Source organism: Pan troglodytes, chromosome 9 (assembly GCF_028858775.2).
Source record: "Pan troglodytes isolate AG18354 chromosome 9, NHGRI_mPanTro3-v2.0_pri, whole genome shotgun sequence".
NCBI lineage: Eukaryota > Metazoa > Chordata > Mammalia > Primates > Hominidae > Pan > Pan troglodytes.
In genome coordinates, this window is record NC_072407.2 from 31,888,233 (window position 1) to 31,911,354 (window position 23,122).

At 39.7% G+C, this 23,122-nt stretch overlaps 1 pseudogene; it reads right to left on the bottom strand.

The window, feature by feature from the left end:
* Positions 1-5,129: 5,129 nt before the first annotated feature.
* Positions 5,130-8,073, bottom strand: LOC129136412 (heat shock protein HSP 90-alpha-like; annotated as a pseudogene).
* Between the last annotated feature and the right edge of the window lie 15,049 nt (positions 8,074-23,122).

Here is a 23,122-nt window from a genome sequence, read left to right on the forward strand (position 1 = left end):
GTAAATGAGTTAATTTGTACAGTGCTTACAACACTGTCTGGCACATAGTGAGTACAATATCAGTGTTTAAGTCAAAACTATATGCTAGCCGGGTCCGGTAGCTCATGCTTGTAATCCCAGCACTTTGGGAGGCCAAGGCAGGTGGATCACGAGGTCAAGAGTTCAAGGCCAGCCTGGCCAACATGGTGAAACCCCATCTCTACTAAGAATACAAAAATTAGCCGGGCGTGGTGTTAGACGCCAGTAATCCCAGCTACTCGGGAGGCTGAGGCAGGAGAATTGCTTGAACCCAGCAGGTAGAGGTTGCAGTGAGCCGAGATCATACCACTGCACTCCAGCCTGGGCGACAGAGCAAGACTCCATCAGAGAAAAAAACGAACAAACAAAAACTATGTGCTAGGCAGGGTCTTATATGTGCATTATTCACTTCATCCTAACAATAAACCTGTAAGATAAGTATTTCCTCCATTTTACAAATGAAAACCTTTCATTTTGTAAATGAAGGCCCCAAACAAACAAGCAATTATATTAAGTGGTAGTGCCAAGGGTCAGATGCAAATAGCTTAACTCCAAAGCTGACACTCTTAACAGCATCGCAGGTAATGCCTCTACACCTAGTGAGTAATCGAAGTCTGTCTGTTTCTAATTCTCATGATCTAGATGTTTCATGAGATTGTATTAGTCCATTCTCACGCTGTTAATAAAGACATAACCAAGACTGGGTAATTCATAAAGGAAAGAGGTTTAATTGACTCCCAGTTCAGCATGGCTGGGAGGCCTCAGGAAACTTACACTCATGGTGGAAGGGGAAGTAAACCCATGGTGGCAGGAAGGAGAATGAGAACTGAGTAAAGAGGGAAGCCTCATATAAAACCATCAGATCTCATGAGAACTCACTATCATGAGAACAGTGTGGGGGAAACCACCCTCATGATTCAATTATCTCCACCTTGTCCTGCCCTTGACACATGGCGATTATTACAATTCAAGGTGAGATCTGAATGGGGACACAGAGCCAAACAATACTCTGAACAATAGAGTTCAGAGTATTTTCCTTATGTGATGCTTAAATCCCTATCAATTACCCCTGAAAAACAGCTCCCTGGTGGCTCAGAGGCTAGAAGTTGGCCTGACTGGGGGTACAGGGGAGTAGAGGGCTGTGAAGGAAGGACTATGGGATAAGGGTGAAACCTGCTAAGGCCTGGAGCTGACTTTATTCTGGGCTTGCCTGTTTCATGTATTCAGTTTGGATCTGGACATGGGTCTCTGAGGGAGATGGGCTTGTTGTCTTTGGGAGACATGGAACTGTGCCTTGAAATAAATGGTGCTTGCAGTGTGACTCCTTTCTACTCCTGTGCTATATCTAAATGATGAGACAGGGTTTGTTGCAAATAAATCGGTTTTTGTTGTTGTTGTCGTTGAAAAAAAATCAGAGATGGTGCCCACCTTGGTGCTATAGCTCTGCCTGAGCACATGTTCCATCAGAAAACTCAAAATGGTCCCCAAGTCTCAGATCCAGCTCACTCTCCTATGTCCCATCTGGACTTGTCCTATGTCTGGATGCCTGGACCTGAATCAAAGGGCTCCATCTTTGTCATTACTCTGAGGCATTCATTTCTATAATAACAGTGAGAGAACTCACTCATGATAGTTTGCAGCTGAGCCTTTTTAATATCTTCAGCATGCCCTGAGATGAGGCTAGTCTAGGAAGAAAACCTGGGCAGAAGAGTCTGTAATAAAGGGGAGAAGACATGGCAGTTGGAATCTAAGGATGAGGTTTAATACTTGTGTATTAGTCTTCTAGGGCTGCCATAACAGGGTTCCATAGACTGGATGGCTTAAACAGCAGGAATTGACTTCCTTATAGTTCTTGACGCTAGAAGCCCAAGATCAAGATCCAGATATTTGCAGGGTTGGTTTCTTCTGAGGACTCTTTCCTTGGCCTTTAGCTGAGTGGCTTCTCCCTCTGTCTTCATGTGGTCTTCTGCCTGTGCATGTCTATGTCTAAATTTCTTCTTGCTGTAAGAACGCCAGTCATATTGGATTAGGGCCCATGATAATGACCTAATTTTACTTTAATTACTTATTTAAAGTCCCTGTATCCAAATATGCCACATTCTCTAAGGTTCTGAGGTTAGGACTTCAACATGAATTATGGCAGGGGGTTGGGGCACAATTCACCTCCTAACAACTTGGCTCCATCACTTTTTAGTTGTATGACTTTAGACAATACATATAACTGCTCCAGTATTTATTTTCCCTGGATCTGTAAAATTGAACAAGAGTAAGACCTACCTCAAAGGATTATTGGAAAAGGTAAAGGAGATGAAACTACTACACTACATTTGAACTGCAAATTTATTTTGCCTCTCAAGACTACAATAGAAACAGGGATGATGACATCCCTTAGAATCCTTGTCTCATTTTGGGCATCATACTTTAATGTTAGAACATTGACAACTTGGAGTAACCAATTTTTGGGGAAATAGAATGATGAAGGGTCTGGAGTAGAGATCATTGAAAGAACAGTAAATATCTTGAGTAAGTCAAGATACTTACCTTGAAGAAGAAAAGATGGGGAGGGAAAATTGAGAAAACTGTCTTAAAAAATTTGTTTACTATTATGATGAAAGGGGGATGGAGTTAGTCTTTTTGGTTTCAGAGAGAAGATCCAATGATACAAATTTATAGGACAGGAGATTTAGGCCCAATAACAAGGAGTTTCTAGCAGTCAAAGCATCCAAATTGGAGGTACCAAGTTTCCTATCTCAGAATGTGTAAGGTCCAGGGGCTTTTTTGAGCATCTACTTTGCTAAACACAGTGATAAGCAATTTAACTTTGAGTCAGGTGGACAGGACAGATCCTGCCTTAAGTGGGAGGTTGGAATAGCTGGCCTCTGAAATGTCTTTTATTTTGAGAAGGTCACTCTCCTATAAATTATATTGTCTATCAGAAAAGGTTGAAACTCACACAAGCACATTTAACTAATGGAGGCATCCTACAAGAAAACAAAGATTCTTGTAAAACTTATTACAGAAAGTATAAGTGTCACATGAGGGACAGGGACTGGAGACCAAAGAGTTTTCAAGGATAGAAGTAATTTCTGTCTCTTTCTTATTGTGTACAGCTTTCAAATGGCTCCTTTAGACTCAGAATACAATTCACCTTCTAGATCCAGCACACTCAACTAATCAATCAGAACTGACTTTCAACTCCTAAAAGACTCAGCTTCAGTTTGGTACACACCCTTAGAACAATGAGCTATGGCAAGGACAGGCTGGGATGGAGGGATTACATGGTTCAGAGAGCTGTAGCAACCCACACTTACAGGACTGAGCCAAAGCTTTTAGAGCATAAATGTGGGCTGGGTAGCTGCACTAAACGTATTTGGCATTAGGATTTCTCAGATACCTAGATAGAGATTTTTTTTTTTTTTTTTGCCTCTTCAGAGATTCTGATTTAGTAGGTACTGGGTAGAGTTTGGGAATCTATATCTTTGAACTGTTCTCATGGATGATCCTAGTATGAACCATCATACTATATTATGATTCTGCACTTCATGTTGCTAACTTCCCCATATCTTAGTCAAAATGTACCTTCTATTTCATAGGAATGTATTTGTACCTCTCATATGACATGTGGAAAATTATTCTTACTAAAATTTTGTCTTATATTTCCAACTTAGTTATGTAGTCCTGGAGGGCATAGATTATTTTTTCCTCATATTGCCAAGTCCTACAGCATTTAACACAGTGCCAGCACAGTGTTGACTTCTCATAGAATCAATATGGTTCTGAGAACCTACAGAATGCTACATTAATAGGATGTTTTCCACCTTCTCAACCTAGGCGGGAAACCCACTCAGAAAATGCCTAGTTGCTCTGTGATTCAACATAGCTGGGTAGTCAGGCTGGGATGAGGGTGATTAATTACAAGCAGCATGCTGTGCTGCCCCAGAGGCTGGTAGCCTATGTTACATAGTCAATTAGCTACCAGACACAATCATCTAAGTTGTTATTTATTACTGGGTATGTCTGAGCCGTGAATCCTGTGAGGCAGAGAACAAGTGAGGGGATCTGTCACTGTGGGCCTCCAGGCAGAAAAAGCAGAGAGTATGGAGGAGGACCAAGAACTCCTGAGCCAGGCAGCTGGAGAGGTTCCAAGTCCTCCCACCTACGGTTCAATACAGAAGATGAGGAGGAGCCAAACAGATTTAGTTGACCAGAATGTGCAAGGCACCAGAGAAGCCCCAGGGATAGAGAATACAGAAATGAAAAGTCTACAAGCTGATGGGTAAAAAAGAGGCATATACTTGAGAAACGGCATACACAGTAGAGGTTCAAGTAGATGTACCTGACTACAGTAGATGGGCTGTAGATGAGGAATCAAAAAACGGATCATGAGTGGTGTAGATCATCATTGTTGGAAGAGCAAAGGACATTACTTTGGACAAGTGTGACCTGGAAGGGGGTGGAATTTCAGCCAGACTGTGAGGATAAAGGGAAGGGAATTGCAGGAAAGAAGGAAAAAGAAAGCTTGAACGGCACAGGCACCTCCTCTCAGACATTGTATCAGATATTGTGAAAGACAGTGCTATGTAGTGGTAACAGTGTAGACACTGGGGCTAGATTCAACCTGACTTTGAAAATCCTGATTCTGCCACTTACCTTGGGCTAATTTCTTAGCCCATCTGGGGCTGTTTCCTAATCAGTGAAAATCGGGAAAAGATACTCATCCCAATGTGTGGTTTCAAGAATGAATTGAGATAATCAGGTATGTGGAACACTTGGCAGGTAGTCAGAAAGTGGTAGCTCCTGTCAGAATTTTTGCTGTCCAAAACAGACCCACAAAACTGTCTTATCCATTCTGCAGATGAGGAAAACTGAGGTTTAAAGAAATGATATCATTTACCCAAAATGACAAGCTGGTAGCAGCACAATCAGAATTTAAACTCATGTCTGTTTGACTCCAAGGTGCATGCCTTTACCATCTTGAAAAGAATGGGGCAACACAGCAAAAATACAGACACTTTAAGGTATATATATATGAAGTGTGTGAGTCCCATATCAAATTTTTGGAGCTTTGCCAAAATGGTAGGTGAACAATGTTTTCTTCAGTGTAGCCATAATTTGTATTTTTTCTTTTTTTTTCTTTTAACTCATCTGTATTTGTTACAACTATAAGCAGAATGTGACTCGAGCACTACATTTCCATCCACAAGACCGGGTCTGAGTTATTTTTGAACAGCTTTATGATATGCTTAGGTAGGCTTATAACTTTGCTCCTTCAAACAATACTTTTCTTTGGAAAACAAGCCCTGTGGAGAGATCCTTCCATCAAGTTGCTTCAGTTTAACCTATTTCTAGAGGACTAGTACATGCAGAATTGTCAACTATAGGGGATGAAAAGTTCAAAAAGTAGACCCTACAAGATGTAACAAATACTTTTCTAAACATCAAGGTATAGCCCAGGAACACTTCGATAACAAGATTTGGTCTACTTAGGAATCCGGCTTGACAGCTAAACACTTTAGACCACAAAGTTAACATCATGTTACATACATCTTACAACGCACGTTACCCCAATCTGTGAAAATAAACCGACGTGAAACTCAAAAAGCATTACTAGCTCTGCTTTAGTGCCTAAGGTATCACAGCATCACTTAGTAGACAGAAATCTTATCTTCCCCTTAAAGTAGTTGTTGTCGTGCCGTACAGACTTTTTAATATTAACAAAAATAAAGAAAAACATCCTTGAATATATATTATCGGAGGAATTGTAGAGTATTGAACAGTTAAGTCATCCCTTAGCCAGAGGTTAGTCTACTTCTTCCATGCGTGATGTGTCGTCATCTCCTTCGAGGGGCGGCATTTCTTCAGTTACAGCAGCACTGGTATCATCAGCAGTAGGATCATCTTCATCAATACCCAGACCAAGTTTGATCATCCTGTAGGTCCTGTTAGCATGTGTCTGGGGATCTTCCAGACTGAAGCCAGAAGACAGGAGTGCAGTTTCGTAAAGCAAGATGACCAGATCCTTCACAGACTTGTCATTCTTATCAGCCTCTGCCTTTTGCCTTAAGGTCTCAATAATGGAATCATCAGGATTTATCTCCAGGTGTTTCTTGGCTGCCATATAACCCATTGTTGAGTTGTCTCTTAGGGCTTGAGCTTTCATGATTCTCTCCATGTTTTCTGTCCAGCCATATGTGCTTGTGACAATACAGCATGGAGACGTCACCAATCGGTTTGACACAACCACCTTTTCAACTTTTTTCTCCAATATGTCTTTCATGATTTTGCAGAGGTTCTCAAACATTGTTTTTTCTCTTCCTATTTCTTTTTCTTTTCTTCATCCTCTGGAAGTTCCAGGCCTTCTTTGGTGACTGACACTAAAGTCTTCCCCTCAAATTCCTTCAGCTGTTGGACACAGTACTCATCAATGGGCTCAAACATATAGATCACTTCTAAGCCATGTTTCCCAAGACGTTCCACAAAGGCTGAGTTAGCTACCTGGTCCTTGGTCTCACCTGTGATATAATAGATATGTTTCTGTTTTTCCTTCATTCTGGTGCAGTAGTCCTTGAGAGAAACCATCTCATCACCAGAGGCAGACGTGTAGTACCTTAACAGCTCTGAAAGCTTCTTCCGATTTTGAGAGTCTTCTTGTATTCCAAGATTTATGTTTTTAGAGAACTGCTCATAGAATTTCTTGCAGTTCTCTTTATCTTCCGCCAGTTCTGTAAAGAGTTCTAAGCATTTTTTGACCAAATTTTTCCTGATAACTTTCAAAATTTTACTTTGTTGCAACATCTCACGGGAAATGTTTAGAGGGAGATCCTCCAAGTCTACCACCCCTCTAATGAAGTTCAGATATTCAGGGATTAGCTCCTCACAGTTATCCATGATGAAAACTCTGCATACATACAATTTGATGTTGTTCTTTTTCTTTCTGTTTTCAAACAGGTCAAAAGGAGCACGTCATGGGACAAATAGAAGGGCTCTGAATTCCAACTGTCCTTCAACTGAAAAATGCATCACTGCCAAGTGATCTTCTCAGTCATTGGTCAAGTTCTTGTAGAATTCTCCGTACTCCTCATTAGTAATATCGTCGGGATTTCTGGTCCAGATGGGCTTTGTTTTGTTGAGTTCTTCTTGATCGATGTACTTTTCCTTAATCTTCTTCTTCTTCTTCTTGTCACCATCCTTCTTTTCTTCTTCTTCCTCATCAGAACCAACATCTTCAATTTCAGGTTTGTCTTTGGACTCTTTCTCTTCTTTTTCTTTTTCTTCTTCTTTGTCTTCCTTTTCTTCAGCCTCATCGTCGCTGACTTCTTTATCACATTCCTTCTCCACAAAAAGAGTAATGGGATATCCAATAAGCTGAGAATGTTTCTTCACAATCTCCTTTATTCTTCATTCCTCCAAGTACTCAGTTTGGTCTTCTTTCAGGTGTAGGATAACCTTTGTTCCACGACCCCTACGTTCACCTGTGTCTGTCCTCACTGTGAATGATCCCCCTGCTGAGGACTCCCAGGTGTACTGCTCATCATCATTATATTTGGTGATCACAGTTACTTTCTCAGCAACCAAATAAGCAGAATAAAAACCAACACCGAACTGGCCAATCATAGAGATATCTGCACCAGCCTGCAAAGCTTCCATGAACGCTTTGGTCCCAGACTTGGCGATAGTACCAAGGTTATTGATCAAGTCAGCCTTGGTCATTCCAATTCCAGTATCCACAATAGTGAGAGTTCGATCTTGTTTGTTTGGTATAAGGTTAATATGCAGCTCTTTCCCAGAGTCTAATTTACTGGGATCTGTCAAGCTTTCATACCAGATTTTGTCCAATGCATCTGATGAATTTGAAATGAGCTCTCTCAGAAAGATCTCTTTGTTCGAGTAGAAAGTATTGATGATCAATGACATCAACTGGGCAATTTCTGCCTGAAAGGCGAATGTCTCAACCTCCTCCTCCTCCATCAGTTGGTTTTGGGTCTGGGTTTCCTCAGGCATCTTGGCTAAGTGACCGCACAGGACCCACGGCGCAGCAACACCAGGATGCTGAAGCAACTCATAATTTGTATTTTTTCTTATTGTGAGTGAAGTTGAACATTCTTTCGCATGTTTAAAGCCATTTGTATATCCTTTTTCTGTGAACTCTTTATGAGCTTTGTTCTTTTTCCATTGAGATGTTGGTTTTCTTTTTATTGATTTATAAGAACTTTTTAGGTGTTAGAGAAATTAGCCCTTGGTTATATATGTTGAAAAATATTTTTCCCAATTTGTTCTTTGCCTTTTATCTTTAATTATGGTATTTTTGCCATATAGAATTTTAAATGTAATCAAAATTAATTGTTTTAGGCTTTTAAATTTTAAAAATTATAGCTAGTAATCTTTTTCTGATCTGAAGTTATAAAATAATTCTCTCACCATTTTTTTAGTACTTTTGTTTACATTTTTTTTTGTAGACGAAGTGTCATTCTTGTGCTTCAGGCTGCAGTGCAATGGCACAATCTAGGCTCACTGCAACCTCCGCCTCCCACTTTCAAGCGATTCTCCTACCTCAGCCTCCAATGTAGCTGGGATTACAGGTGCCTGCCACCATGGCCAGCGAATTTTTGTATTTTTAGTAGAGACAGGGTTTCACCATGTTGGCCAGGCTTGTCTCGAACTCCTGACCTCAGGTGATCTGCCCTCCTTGGCCTCCCAAAGTGCTGTCTACATTTTTACATTTAAGTAGTTGGTTATTTTGAAATTTATACTAGGGCAAGGTGTGGTTTATACATCCTTTTTCCCCCCAGATAATCACTCTGTTATACTAGCAACAATTATTAGATAATTCATCTTGTTTCCAATGATTTGAGATACTGCCAATTTAATTATTTATTAAGTTCCTATGCATATTTAGGTCTATTTTAAAACTTTTAATTATTATGTGGATCATTTTCCATTCATCAGTAGCATACTGTTTTAATTATTAAAACTTTATAGTATGCTTTAGTATCTGATAGGTCTTATTCTCTTGTCATTCTTTTTCTGACTTTTCCTGGATACACATTTTTGTTTATTTTTCCAAATGAATTTTAAAACTAGCTTATCTATTTCAAAAAAAATATAGTTGATATATTTATGGGATTATTTTTTATCTTATATATTACCTACTGAGAATTGACATCTTTTTGAGGTTTTAGCTTCCTTTCCCACAATAAAACGTACTTTTTCCATTTGTTTAAATTTTTTTTGAATCCCTCAAGAGTTTTAAACTTTTTATCTTGTAGATCTCATATATTTCTTGTTAAATTTATTTCTAGATATTTCATCTTTTGTTGCTATTATAAATGGGATATTTTCTGCTACAATATAAAATGTTTTATGAAGGAAGTCTTTTGGGACTAATGATCTGTGGGACCATTTTGGGAAACTCTACTTGACTTTGTGCATCCCCTGTACTCCAAATAATGTGTGTCCTAGGAGGGGAAATGACATTTCCACAGAGCAGTCAGAGACCCTATACAAAAGAGAGGAAGAAGGCTCCCCTTTTGCCTTTGGAAGAATTGGGTCATTTCGATCCCATTCTGCAATGTATAGAAGCACTCATAGAATATTCAAACTGGAAGATTGCTAAAAGATCAAGCTATTAAATCCTCTGATGCAAATGATGAGAAAATAGATGACTAGAGAGAGAAAGTGACCTACCGAGGTTGGGCAGAGTATAGGTTCTGGCTTATATTGATGGATGTCCAGGGCTTCCCTCAGCAGAGCTTCCTAGGCAGCAGCAATAGGCAACACCCTCCTATTCTGTCCCAAATTTCCACTTTGTCACATGCCAGCTACTATGTCACCTACAGCATATACACTGGTCCTTTTGACCCTACACATTCCCATCCTCTGACCCTACATGATCTTGGCTAACCTGCCTTCCTATACCAGCAGAACCTGTATTTCTTTTTTAGACCCTGACACATGTTAGGTCAATTTGTCAGTGCATTTGTAGTCAATTTGGTTGTCTAGATGTGGATGAACCCTGGCGTAGGTGCAATAGGAACCTGAAATGAGATTCTCTCCCCAAAGGGCTTCAGAAAATTTGGAGTTGCTGCTCTAGTTGAATAGGAACAGGATCCAGATCTCCACCTTATTCTGCCTCATGTTTAATCCCCTAGCCCTTCCCATCTCACATAATAGAAGTTTAACAGTGGAATTGCTTTAAGCCTGACTTAGAACTATTGATAATTCTTCAATTCTTCTCAGATTTCCATGATGATCTCCTTCCCTCTCTACTCCCCATATCTTGGTTAATCAGTAGTTTACCACAGTTTACCATAAAGTTTATCTAGTGATAATAGTCACACCTACAACCATTTTTTCCATATGACCTGGTGGAAGAAGCACTGATTTGGGGAGTCAAGAGGCTTGGTCTAAAGTTTTGCTCTGATGTTTACTAGTTGCATGACCTGAAGACAGTCACCTAAGCTCTCAGGGCTGTTTCCTCCTCTATAAAATGAGAATATAATATTAAGTTAGAAAATATGAAAATCCTATTTTTGCAGGTCAAAGATAACCTAATATCAGCAACTTATATGGTTCAACCTAATGGTGCCTGCCCTATTCACTACATATAGAATTGTGAGAAGTAAAGGAAACAGTGAGCATGAGGGATGTCATTGAGATGCTTCAAATATTTTACATATGTAATGGATTATCATTTTTCTCTTTCCCAGGGTACTTGTCATTTAAAATTAGGCACTTAACAATTCAAAGAAAATGATCCATAATGGTAGAATTTCAAATAGACTTAAATATTCATATACCTTACATGGTAAACTGAATAATGGCCTCCCAAAAGCGTACATATCCTGATCCACAGAACCTGTGAATGTTACTTTATATGGCAAAAAGGACTTGTCTGTATTAGGGATAATCTTGGACTATCTGGATGGGCTTGATGTAATCACATCTGACCTTATAAGAGAGATGCAAGGGAGTCAGAGTAATAGAAGACTATGATGTGATGATGGAAGCAGGGACTAGACTGATGCACTTTGAAGATCAAGGAAGGGACCACAAGCTAAGGAACACAGGCAGCCTCTAGACACCTAAAAATGCAAAGAAATGGATATTCCTCTAGAATCTCCAGAAGGAACCAGCCCTGCCAACACATTGATTTTACCCCTGTAAAATTCATTTCTGACTGCTGGCCTCCAGGATTATAAAGGAGTAAATTTTTGTTACATTAAGCCACTATGTTTGTGGTTAATCGTTACAGCAGCCATAGGAAACTAATATGCCCTATGACCTAGCCATTTAACTCCTAGGTACATAACTAAGATAAACTGTTTCAGATCCATGCCAGGAGACATAGGGTAACATTCACAGATGCACTGGCCACAATAGCAATAATGAAGAAAACTCAAAATCCATCACTGAGAGAGTGAATGAATGAACTCTAATAAAATATTACTTGGCAGTCAAAATATATGAACTATAGTAATATAAAAAAATTGGATGAATCTTAGCAATATATTTTTATGTTTATTTTTGTTTTGTTTATTTTGAAACCATCTCAAACTTACAGAAAAGTTGCAAGTACGGTACAAATGCCATTTTTTTCTGACCCATTTGAGAATAAGTTGCCAATCTGCTGCTCCATCACCCATGAATACTTTAGGATATATTTTCTACATACAAGGGCATTCTCTTACATAACCACAATACAACCGTCAAAATCAGGAAATTGCGTTAATATTCAACCACTACGTAACTCTCAAACTTCATTTAAGTTTTGTCAGTTGTTCCAAAAATACCTTTCAGAGCATAAGAGTCTGGTTCAGAATTGCACTTTGCATTTGCTTGTCATGTCCTTTTAGTCTCCTTCATTTGGAGCAGTTCTTCAATTTTTCTTTGACTTTCATGACCTTTACATTTTTTGGAGATTACACAAGAGTTATTTCATAGACTGTCCCTCAGTGTGGGACTTTGGTCTGCTGAGTCTCATGATTAGATTGAAGTTACGTATTTTTGCCAAGGATATCCCAGAAGCAATGCTGTGTTCTTTTCATTGTATCCTATCGAGCACATGATTTTGATTTGTCCCATTACTGATGAGGTTCACTTTGCTCCCTTGATTAAAATGGTGTCTGCCAGGCTTCTCTACTGTGAAGTTACCCTTTTCCCCTTTAGCAATATGATTTTAAATAAAAATAGGAAGTCCAGAAATTATAACCCTTTTATGAAGTTAAAAATAACTAATTTTTAAAAAATGCTTATTAGGAATAAATATACATGAGATAAAACCACATAGAAAAGCAAAGGAATGACAAACACAGAATTCACGTTGGCAAATACATCACATGGAAGGAGGTATGAAGAAGGAAGAAGGAATACATGAGTATATGCAAGTTATTCCAAAGTTCCTGGTGTCTATGTTGGGTGGTGAATTCATATATTGTTTAAAAATCGACAAGGTAAAAAAGAAAAGAAGGCCATGCTTGGACCAATGCAAGAGTGACTTGAGAACCATGGATTATGATTAATTCTATGTGCTTAGGGTCTAATAACAAAACTGAACAGATTGTTTGATAGGTTGGTAGTGTAGAGATACCAGAGAGTGAAAGAGAAGAACTTCTAAAATCACTCCAATAACCACTGTCCCCAGCCCCAACCACAGTGATAGAGTTTATGCTTCTAAGAAGGTCACCAGTATTCCATACTTTTCTACTTTCTGGGTCATGGCTAACTGGTATGAGCCCAGAGAATGACTGTACAGAGTCAACAAAGCTACTAAAGCTTAGAATATTTTCATAATAAAATATAGGAAAATTTATCTCCTTCCTGGAGCAATTTTGTATTCCCAGAACATTTGCATTTTTCCAACTTCATTTCCCTCTTGCAAGAACACATGTGAACTTCCCATCCCTCTACCTCTTCCAGTCCCTGGCTCTTGCTTGTATGGGTTTAGCACAGTTGACACAGACAGGTCTTTATTGGAAAAAGTCCTGGGTTCTAATCCCAGTTGCATCTATAGTTGCTGAATGACCCAAGGCAAATTATTTTCTTTCCATGGGCCTCAATTTATTCAGTTGGTATTATACACCCTCTTCTTTGCCCCATACATTCTGACTTAGTAGATCTGGGTATAGCCTAGGCAGGTACATTTTTAAAAAGCTACTCAAGCAGGAATCACTCTGCTTGTTGACCTCTGTATCTCATTCACACACCAAGGTTCTTACTGTAATGCTTTAATGCTTTTGTTTTTCTGGGAGTTTCACTCTGTGGTTGATACTCACTGGGCTGGGTCTTTCTCTGGGAAATGGCCATATCCCACAGAGATAGGAAGTCAAATTTCTGCCCTGAAAATCTCACCCTTTGTTGTAGCCAATTTGTCTGAGAGTTGTCACCTGACTCAAAATAGGTCAATTATAGCCACTTTCCTGGAAATTTGGAAGTGGGATAAAGAAATTCCAGTCTCACTCTAGTCATTCCCATGAGTCTCAAGGGAGATTTCTGCATTGTAACAATGAGTAACAGAGAAAAGTTTCAGAAAAAAGTTGTGCACTGAAAGAAGAGGAGATGGGAGATGAGAAGTGCATGCTGAGTTCTCCATTGTTTTTGATTTATTGGTTCCATTCCCTATAGATGCCTGACTTTCTTCCTACCTTTGGATACATGAGATAATGAGACAATAAAGTCTTCTTTATTTTGCTTAAGTTGCCTCCTTAGAGATAATTTGCATAGTGCATGGTCTCTCCTACTTGGCTTTCATCCTGGACAGGAAGAATTTCATTTAGCCTAATGGGCTATACAGACTTAATAGCTATAGTTAGAAAACAAACAGCTGACCTGGGGCATGAGGGCAGGGAAATCAGAGGGATGTAAAAGTGAGCTAAAATCCTTAGCTTGTCAGGGGGAGATCGAAATGTATTAATTCTACACATTAGAAACGTGTATTTGAGTAGGTACGGTAAAATGTTCAAGATAACCAGTAGAAAGATGGACATAAAATGTATACTTTTCAAATAAGTACAGTAAAACATAAATAAAAGAGTTTTAGACCTTTTGATAGTATATAGCTCCCCATTAGAGAAACACAAACAGAAATATGAAGACTCCTTCAATGAAAAGAGCAATGATATTAAATCAATAACAAGATTGACATGTTTGCCCTACTGAATTTACAAGCAAAAAAACAAACAAACAAAAATGTTAATGTCCAATGTTACCTAGAGTATGGAGAAATAAACTCCTGGTGTGTATATATATTGTTAAAATATTTCTAGAAGGGAAATTTGACAACATTTGCCAAAAACCATGATTTATATAATGTACTTTAACTTTTAACCTCAAAATTCCACTTTTAGGAATGTATCCTAAAGAAATAATTAAGAATATAATTTAAAGTATTTATTCTAGCATGAATAATATTAAAATAATCAAAATGTTCCAAATTATAATATTGTTACAGTAGATCATGCTACTTTCATACTTCAGAATTGTATGTAGTCATTATCCATTATAATGTAAGTTAGCATTTTATTAGCATCAAAAGCAAAGACATTCACAATGGCATAAGAAATAGCGAGATGCAAAGCAAGTGTACTGAGTTGTTATAAATTAACATATATCTCTATATACATAGAAAAAAAATGTTGGGAAGGGTTCAGACCATGGTATTAAGTGATATGTTTTTCTTTCAGTAATAAGCTTTGCATTAGTTCGTTCTCACACTGCTATGAAGAAATACCCAACACTGGGTAATTTATAAAGAAAAGAGGTTTAATTGACTCACGGTTCCACATGGCTGGGGAGGCCTCAGGAAAATTATAATCATGGCAGAAGGCACCTCTTCACAGGATGGCAGGAGAGAGAATGAGGGCCAAGTGAAGGGGGAAGCCCCTTAGAAAACCATCAGGTCTCATGAGAACTCACTCACTATCATGAGAACAACATGGGGGAAACTGTCCCCATGATTCAGTTATCTCCACCTGGTCCTGCCCTTGACATGTGGGGATTATTATAATTCAAGGTGAGATTTGGGTGGGAACATAGAGCCAAGCCATATCAAGCTTGATGTTCATTTTCTTCTTTTTGATTGTGTTTCACAGTGGCACCTTTTATGATAATGATACCTTTTTCAATAGTTTAGACTTAGAGTTGACCCAGAGCTTTCATACTCATGATGCCATTTGAGCTGTGTAACACTGCAGGGAGTTCAAGAGGGAAAATACTATCACCATCTACTCTTACTCACAAGAAAATGGACAGAGTTAGTAAGGAGCAAAACTGGCATTAATCACCAGGTCTTCTTCCTCTAGGGCCAGTACTCTCCCCACTGCCCCATGAGAGAATAGCACAATAGTATGCCTAAACTCTCAACAGTTAAGCAAATTGAAACATCAATACATATGACACATTAAATACATATAAGTCCGTGGACACAATAGGAAAGAATGCTAATTAAGAACAAAAGAAAACCACAAGGCATATACATAGGATTTGTAGCTGTATAAAAAAAGTATGGATACACACACACACACACACATATGTTGGGGAGGTCACAATCGTCTTGGAAATATACTTATAGGAATACTAAGAGAGTTTGGCATTTTGTGTGTAAAATTTTGGAAATACATTACTTTCAAAGTGGGCAGTGTAGGTAGAAATAAGTTTTGCCAAACACATGGGCAAGTCAGAGGATAAGAAATCAGATAAAATTAAATACAAGGAAGGGCAAGGGATTGGAATGAAGCATGAGGGCAGGGTGGCCAATTGTTCTTGTTCTCCCTGGACAGAGCAGTTTTCTGGAACCAGGGATTTCAGTGCTAAAACTGGGAAAGTCCTGAGCAAAATGGGACAAGTTGGTCCCCCTACCATGCAGGAGAAGAGGGAAGAGGTTGAGGCAGGTTTCAAAAATTCAGAAAGCCAGCAAAAACGGAGTGAGCAGGACAGAAACCTGAAAAAAGAGCCTGTGCTCTTCTTTTAACCTTATTTGAGGAGGCAAAGATTTGCTGGCTGCTGCTAGAGGGAGAGAGCACTACTTCATAACTGGACTCCAGACTTAATTTACAGTAGAACTCAGCAGTTGAAAGCTGTTGAATTGGGCATCTGATGACCTGGATTTACAACTTGGCTCACCACTCTCTGGCTAAGTGACCTGGGGCAAGTTCCCTGACCTCTTTGCTTAAATGTCCTCATCTTTAAAGTGGAAATAATTGTAATCCCACCATATAAAGTTATAATGAGTATTGAATGAGATAATGCTTGTATGTATAATGCCTGACACCTATCAGCTCCCAAAATGTTAACTGTTGTTATTAATACAGTCTCTCCTAACCTGGAAGCAACAATAGGCTGAATGGGGTCTGTGGTCATTTGCATTTACTACCTAGGCACTAAAGTCATTCCATATTAATCAATGGTCTTCTAATTTATGCAACCAACAAACATATGAAAAAAAGCTCAACATCACTGATCACTAGAGAAATGCAAATCAAAACCACAATAATGAGATAACATCTCACACCAGTCAGATGGTGATTATTAAAAAAAAAACAAGAAACAACAGATGCTGGCGAGGCTGTGGAGAAATAGAAAGACTTTTACACTGTTGGTGGAAATCTAAATTAGTTCAACCATTGTGGAAGACAGTGTGGTAATTCCTTAAAGATCTAGAACCAGAAATACCATTGACCCAGCAATCCCATTACTGGGTATATACCCAAAGGAATATAAATTATTCTATCACAAAGATAAATGCACTTGTATGTTCATTGCAGCACTATATGCAATGGCAAAGATATGGAATCAACCCAAATGCCCATCAGTGATGGACTGGATAAAGAAAATGTGGTACATATACACCATGGAATACTATACAACCATAAAAAGGAACAAGATCATGTCCTCTGCAGGGACGTGGATGGAGCTGGAACCATTATCCTCAGCAAACTAACATAAGAATAGAAAACCAAACACTGCATGTTCTCACTTTTAAGTGGGAACTGAACAATGTGAACACATAAACACAAGGAGGGGAGCAATACTGACACTGGGGCCTGTCAGGAGGGTCTGGCGGGGGGGCAGCATCAGGAAAAATAGCTAATGCATGCTGTGCTTAATACCTAGGTGATGGGTTGATAGCTGCAGCAAACCACCATGGCACACATTTACCTGTGTAACAAACCTGCACATCCTGCACATGTACCCCAGAACTTAAAATAAGAGAATGAAAAAATAAAATGAAATAAAGTTGTAAAAAATATGTGAATAAAAAAAGAGAAAAGAAAATTGTCTTCTAATTTCCAGTTCTTATCCCAACTACTTCTGATCCTGCTCACAATTTACACCCATCTGTCTATCTTGCCACCTCCTCCATGCCAGGGTCTTTCTCCACACTTCTTCCCTTAAAACAGTTTGCAAGGTTCATTCCCTTCGAAGATAGTATTGTATCCCTTTCCCTTGAAAGAATCCACCATCTCCAGGGAATACATTTCTGTATTGTTAGCAAGGACCTTCTAGAGACAGAATATTTCAAATGAGAGGCACCATGGGGTTTGCAAATTATGCTTTCTAGGCCCTTCCACTCATACTCCAGACCTTTCCACTTTTACCCTGCGATGACTAGGAAGAAGGCTGGTCACGTTTACGCTGCCTGAGACTTGGTCTGCAGGGGGTCTGAGAGATGGAACGGGACCATAATTAGGTAACCAATTGGACAAGTGCTTGGCAAGTATAACTAGGAGTGGAGGGATGGGCCTAGAAGTAGGAAAAGGGAGCTAATTTCTGAGTTCATCTCTGGGAACCTCAATCCACAGCAGTTTTTTATTTTTGGAATGTCCCAATCTCAGTTGTCAATGTTATATTACCTGTGGAAACAGATAAGCAAGCAATAAATAGCCCTGTGGATTTTGTTGTAGAAGTCAGATTGCCTTCGGGGTTACATGGGGGCATTTCCAGAGAATTTCCCATGAACATTGCTCAGGCAAATACTGACAACTGGGAAATGCTAAAGCTGGATAATGCAAGTAGAAAACAAGACAAAATCCTCCTGGTCTTACATGGTGTTGAAACAAATTCCATCAAGCATTATTATAACGGGAACTTTCCCTGCTAAGTCTCAGTCCTCGCTCTTAAAGTCAAATAGCACTATCTAAATTTCCAAAGAGCTTTCATTCAACCATTTGTTCAGACATTTATTAAGGTGTTGGGTTGGCACTGGGGTATCTAGGGATCATTGGACACTGTCCTTTCCCTGGAGGAGCTCACAGTCTAATGTGGGAGAGAGATAAGTAAACAGGTCATTATTATTAAAATTATACACTAAAGGTCTGGTAACATTGAAGAAGGGGTGGCTGTGACAGGCCTAGGGAAATGGATTGAGGTTTTTAAGGAAATTTTTTCAGGGAGGAGACTGTTGAACCAAACTTCACATTGGGGTGTGTTAGTGAAGAGTAGGGGATGCTGCAAGAGGAGATGCCTTTAAGAGAGACCCAGAGCATTGTCGACAAACCATGCATAAATTATACATGGGGAAGATAAGGGTAGAGAGATTGGAGTGGAACATGTAGAGTTATGTAAGGCAAGCAAAGGACTGTGTACCTTTTTCTTTAGATCATAGATAGCCATTGAAGAGTTTTGTACAGAAAAGATTTATCTTGGGAAGCTTGCTCTGGCAACACTGTGGAAGATGAATTTTATGGAGGTAAAGCTGGAGTTAAGATCAGTTAGGAGGCTCTTGCAATAGTCAAAAATACCAAAAGCCTAAACTATGGCAATGTCAGTAGACATGAAAGAGCAGTATCATTTGAAAATGTATAATAATAATATTAATAATAATCATGAGCGCAAACAATTTCATAGTACTCACTATAAGCTAGGCACTATTCTAATGTTCACAACAAACCTTTGAGGGAGGTGCTATTATAATCATTTTACAGGTAATGAAATTAAAACCAATGAGGTTAAGAAACTTGCCCAAGGTCATTTCCTTTTGAGGTGGATTATCCCAGGTGACCTAGGGCCAGGAGGTGGGAATATGATTGTATCTGCAGTTAAAGCTTCATTATCTTGGCATGAATTAACCATGTGAAGGCCCAATACAGTTCTTTGGATAAGATGATCAGTTAAGGTGTATAAGACAGGGTTCACTCAGGGAAACACAGCTACTGTAAGTAATACAGAAATTAGAGATTCATTATAGAAACTGGTTCCTATACAAATGTGGAAGGAGCTGGAGAAGTGAAGGTCTGGAGAGAGGGAGGCTCAGAGAAACAGTCTAGTGCAGACTGTTTCTAAAGACCTGGTGCAAATGGCCACTTGGAGCTTGCAGGATAATCCTACAAGCAGGTCTGGCTGCTTAAGTGGGACCACAAAGTGGGAGCTTGCAGGGAGGTGTCTGTGGAAACTGCTGCTTCTGGGGTAGCTGTTGGCTCTGCATAGTTGCTGCCTCTGTGGGTCTGCTGGTGGACCTGGGGCAGTTTTTGGTCAGCAGGGCTAGCAGTCATGAAGATGAGCTAGACACAAAGTGGAGGCAAGCAAGAACACGCTGGCACCCACTTAGCACTCCTGCATCTGTTCCTTTGTCACCATGTCTAACTGTGATGACCTTCTGAAAACAATGTCTTCTGTTTCATCTCCGCCCTCCAAATTTCACACCAGTTCCTCTACTGGCAAACAATGACCCAGCCATACAGGGAAGAGTGTCCTGGGAAACATGGCTTCCAGCCTTAGCCAAGTTGACAAAACACACAGCCCGTCATGGACTGGGAGGGAAAGTAGAGCTTTGCTCTAGCAGAGGCCTCTTGAGGATACTGCAATGTGCAACATTGTAGCATGGCGGTAGTGACTAAAGGAAGCATTAAGGGACACTACGTAAGACGTGTGGAAGGATTAGCCTATGACAGGAGAATGGATTCTGAATTCTTAGAAGAAGGGGAGGTGGCAAGGATGCATGTGACCATTGACACCTTCATAGGTGGAAGGGAGGGAGGAAGTTATACAGCCTTTTGGAGGGGAGGAGAACTAAATTAATGGGGAATGGAGCAACCAGTAAGTAAAATGAATTCCTTGAAATTATCTGTGAGGCCAGAAAAGAGAATGGTGTGGCTGTAAGAGGGATCCTGTAACTCAAAAGCGTGTGACTACAGACTGAGTAATTGAATAAAGACTGAGAGTTTGGTTGCTAAGAGCAACATGGACAAGGAAAAGCACAGTTTTTACTGATCTGGAAAAAGAGCTTTTGCAACACAAGGTGTGATTCAGTGCAGGGAAGGAATTGAATTTTTATCACTTCTGTGTCCAGCACAGTGCTCTATTTATGTTTGATGAATGGAAGTGAAAAAGTGGCAACAAGGAACTCTGAGAAAGGGGTCCAGCGTGGAGAGCTTCTGATGGACAGCTCACTTGAATTTATAACAACAATTAGATCAATATTTAGAGCAAAGTATCTCAACCTCAGCATGATTGACATTTTAGACTAGATAATTTTCAGTTGCGGGAAGCTGTTCTGAGCACTGCAGAATGTTTAGCAGCATCTCTAGTCTTTACCCATTAGAATCTAGTAGCAGTCCCCTAGTTTTAACAACCAAAAATGTCTACAGACATTGCTAAATGTCCCCTGGAGAGCAAAATCACCCCTAGTCGAGAACTAGTGATTTTGAGAGAGGTAGCCAACATATTACCATTTTGTTAAACTAAACTTCCATGGTTCTAGGAGGGACTTGGGGTAAAGATTAAAGGGGTTTTTCTGAAAATAGGAAACAACCTAAATATTCAAGGGAATATTGATCAAATCAATCATGGTACATTTAAATAATAAAATATTATGTAGCCATTAAAAATTATTCTATAAAACTATATTAACATGAAAATATGCTCCAGAATAATTGAAAAAAAAGCATGTATGTGTATCTATGTGTATATATTTGGACTTGGCAAAAAAGCATGAGAGGATGTACACCAAAATGTTCGCAGTAAAAATCCTGGAGGTGAGGGGAGTGTGGGAAGAATGACAGACTTTTAGCCATCTTTCGTTTCTGTATTTTCTACAAGCATACGTGATTTTTTTAAAAGGTGGATATGCGGGGAGAGGGATTTGCTACTTCTAGGTCAAAAGGATGGGGTTGGTTTATTTATGCTTGTTTGTTTTTGGTCCTGAAGTTATACGCCAAAGAGGTGCCATAATTTGACCTTTGCTGCAGCTCCTTGAGAAACTTAGTGTGTGGGTTTTTCTGGCAAAATTGAATAAAGCTTGTTTAAAGGCTGGAGAATGGGCAAATTGGGCTGTGCTTGTAAACATCTTCTTCTATCAAGGAGGAGTTGGGATAAGGAACACATCCAGAAGAAGAAGCTGGGAGAAAAGGTACTCGGGACATGGCTTGGAAGACCCCTTCCCACTGATGACCCAATAAAGAGAAATATAGCCTCAGGCTTCTCTTTTGGAACATTCACTCTTGGCGTAAATTTGCTGGAAGCCTCTTCTGAGTAACAGCATCTTATTGGGCTGCATGCATATCTTAAATTACCCACTGGCTCCAGCAAACAGCTCTTTCCCTTCCCCACAGGCCATAACCCTGAAGTGGCAAAGCCTCAGGCTTCAGTGAGTCAGCCCCAGTAGGGCCAGAGAAGAACAAAATGAGGGGAGGGAAGCTGCTCTGGGGGATACTGGGCACCCAAAGCCAGTCAGACTATGGGCAGCTAGGGAGCATGTACCTCTTTTGCAGGACCTTTTGTTTGAGGGGCTCAGGGTGGGGGCCAGAGGGAAGGTAAAGGAAATGAAGAACCCTCTCAAAAGCAACAGAAGTGATTTCCTCTTGTGTATTTATAAAGACAAGTTTTTTAAAAGTGAGATTTGTTTGACAGTGAGTCATCTCCAACATTTGATGGATATGATTCAGATGACCTTCCCTGACAGCATATTCTGAAAATACGGGCTAAAGTTTCCTGATTATTCAGAAACCCTCAAAGAGTTCTAAAAAGCAGCATCATCAACTTGATTTTTTAATCATCCATATTTTTGGTCTTGTTGTTAATAGGTTCAAAGCAAATAATAACAACCCCTGGCTCTTCTGGGAGCAATGGATGCTTACCTAGGACCAGCAATAATTAAGTTGCCATCAGGCACAAAGCCTAGAACCAAAGTGAAGTTCAAGAACCCTGAGTTCTAAACCCATCTTTCAATAATGAACAGGAGACCTGACCTTGAGCAAGGCACCTTACCAAACTGGGTTTTTGTTTGCTTAGATTCGGCATGAGGATAGAATTATGCTAGAAAGTGTTAAAGTCCCAACCAGCCTTCCTTGACAGCCCAGTACTCAACAAGGCTAAGTATCTATCCTCTGTGCAACCTTAGCATTTTGTGTTTATCTCTTTAATGACACTTATCACCAAATCTCATCATGGCCTCACTGGTCTATAAGCCTTTCAAATACTATAGGCAGAATCACTGCCTTATTCAGCACTGTATTCCTAGAACCTGGAACATTGTCTGCACATAGCAAGTAGTCAATAGACATTTGCTGAAAGAAAGCATGAGTTATCTTAGAGTATTACCATTCCAGTTTTCAGTCTCATTTCTCCACTATTATTTCCTCTGCTTTCTCCTTTTGTCTAGAATAAAAATTCCTACCTGAGCTTTGAGTAACCTTCAAGCCATTTTGGGGAACCAGCTACTTAGACACCTTTTGGTCTCTGAATGAGACCAAAATGAGTCTATTGTTGTGGCTATGAGAATGTGCCTCTCAAATGTCCAACTATGAGAGTATAATCAACTGAGGGCCTAAACTGCTGAGCTCTGAAGTTCATTGCCATGTTTGCTCCAAGGCACTCCTTCCAGTGACTACTTCCAGTCAGTGACTGAGTCTACCAGGGGTACTAGGGCAGACCTGTTCCTAGGAGACATGGATCATCTGATGAGAAACCTTGGCTTGAGGATTCTCTAATGGCCTTGCTGAACTCTCCTTGGAACTTAGAACTAGTCTAAGATGCATCCAACCTCCCTTCCTTCCTTCCTTCTTCCCACCCTCCTCTTTCCTTCACTTGGGGTCAGATTTACAGCCAATGTAATCCACTGGCTCCCTTTTAACATCTATTTCATAGGCATTTCCCTGAACATATTTTATCTACT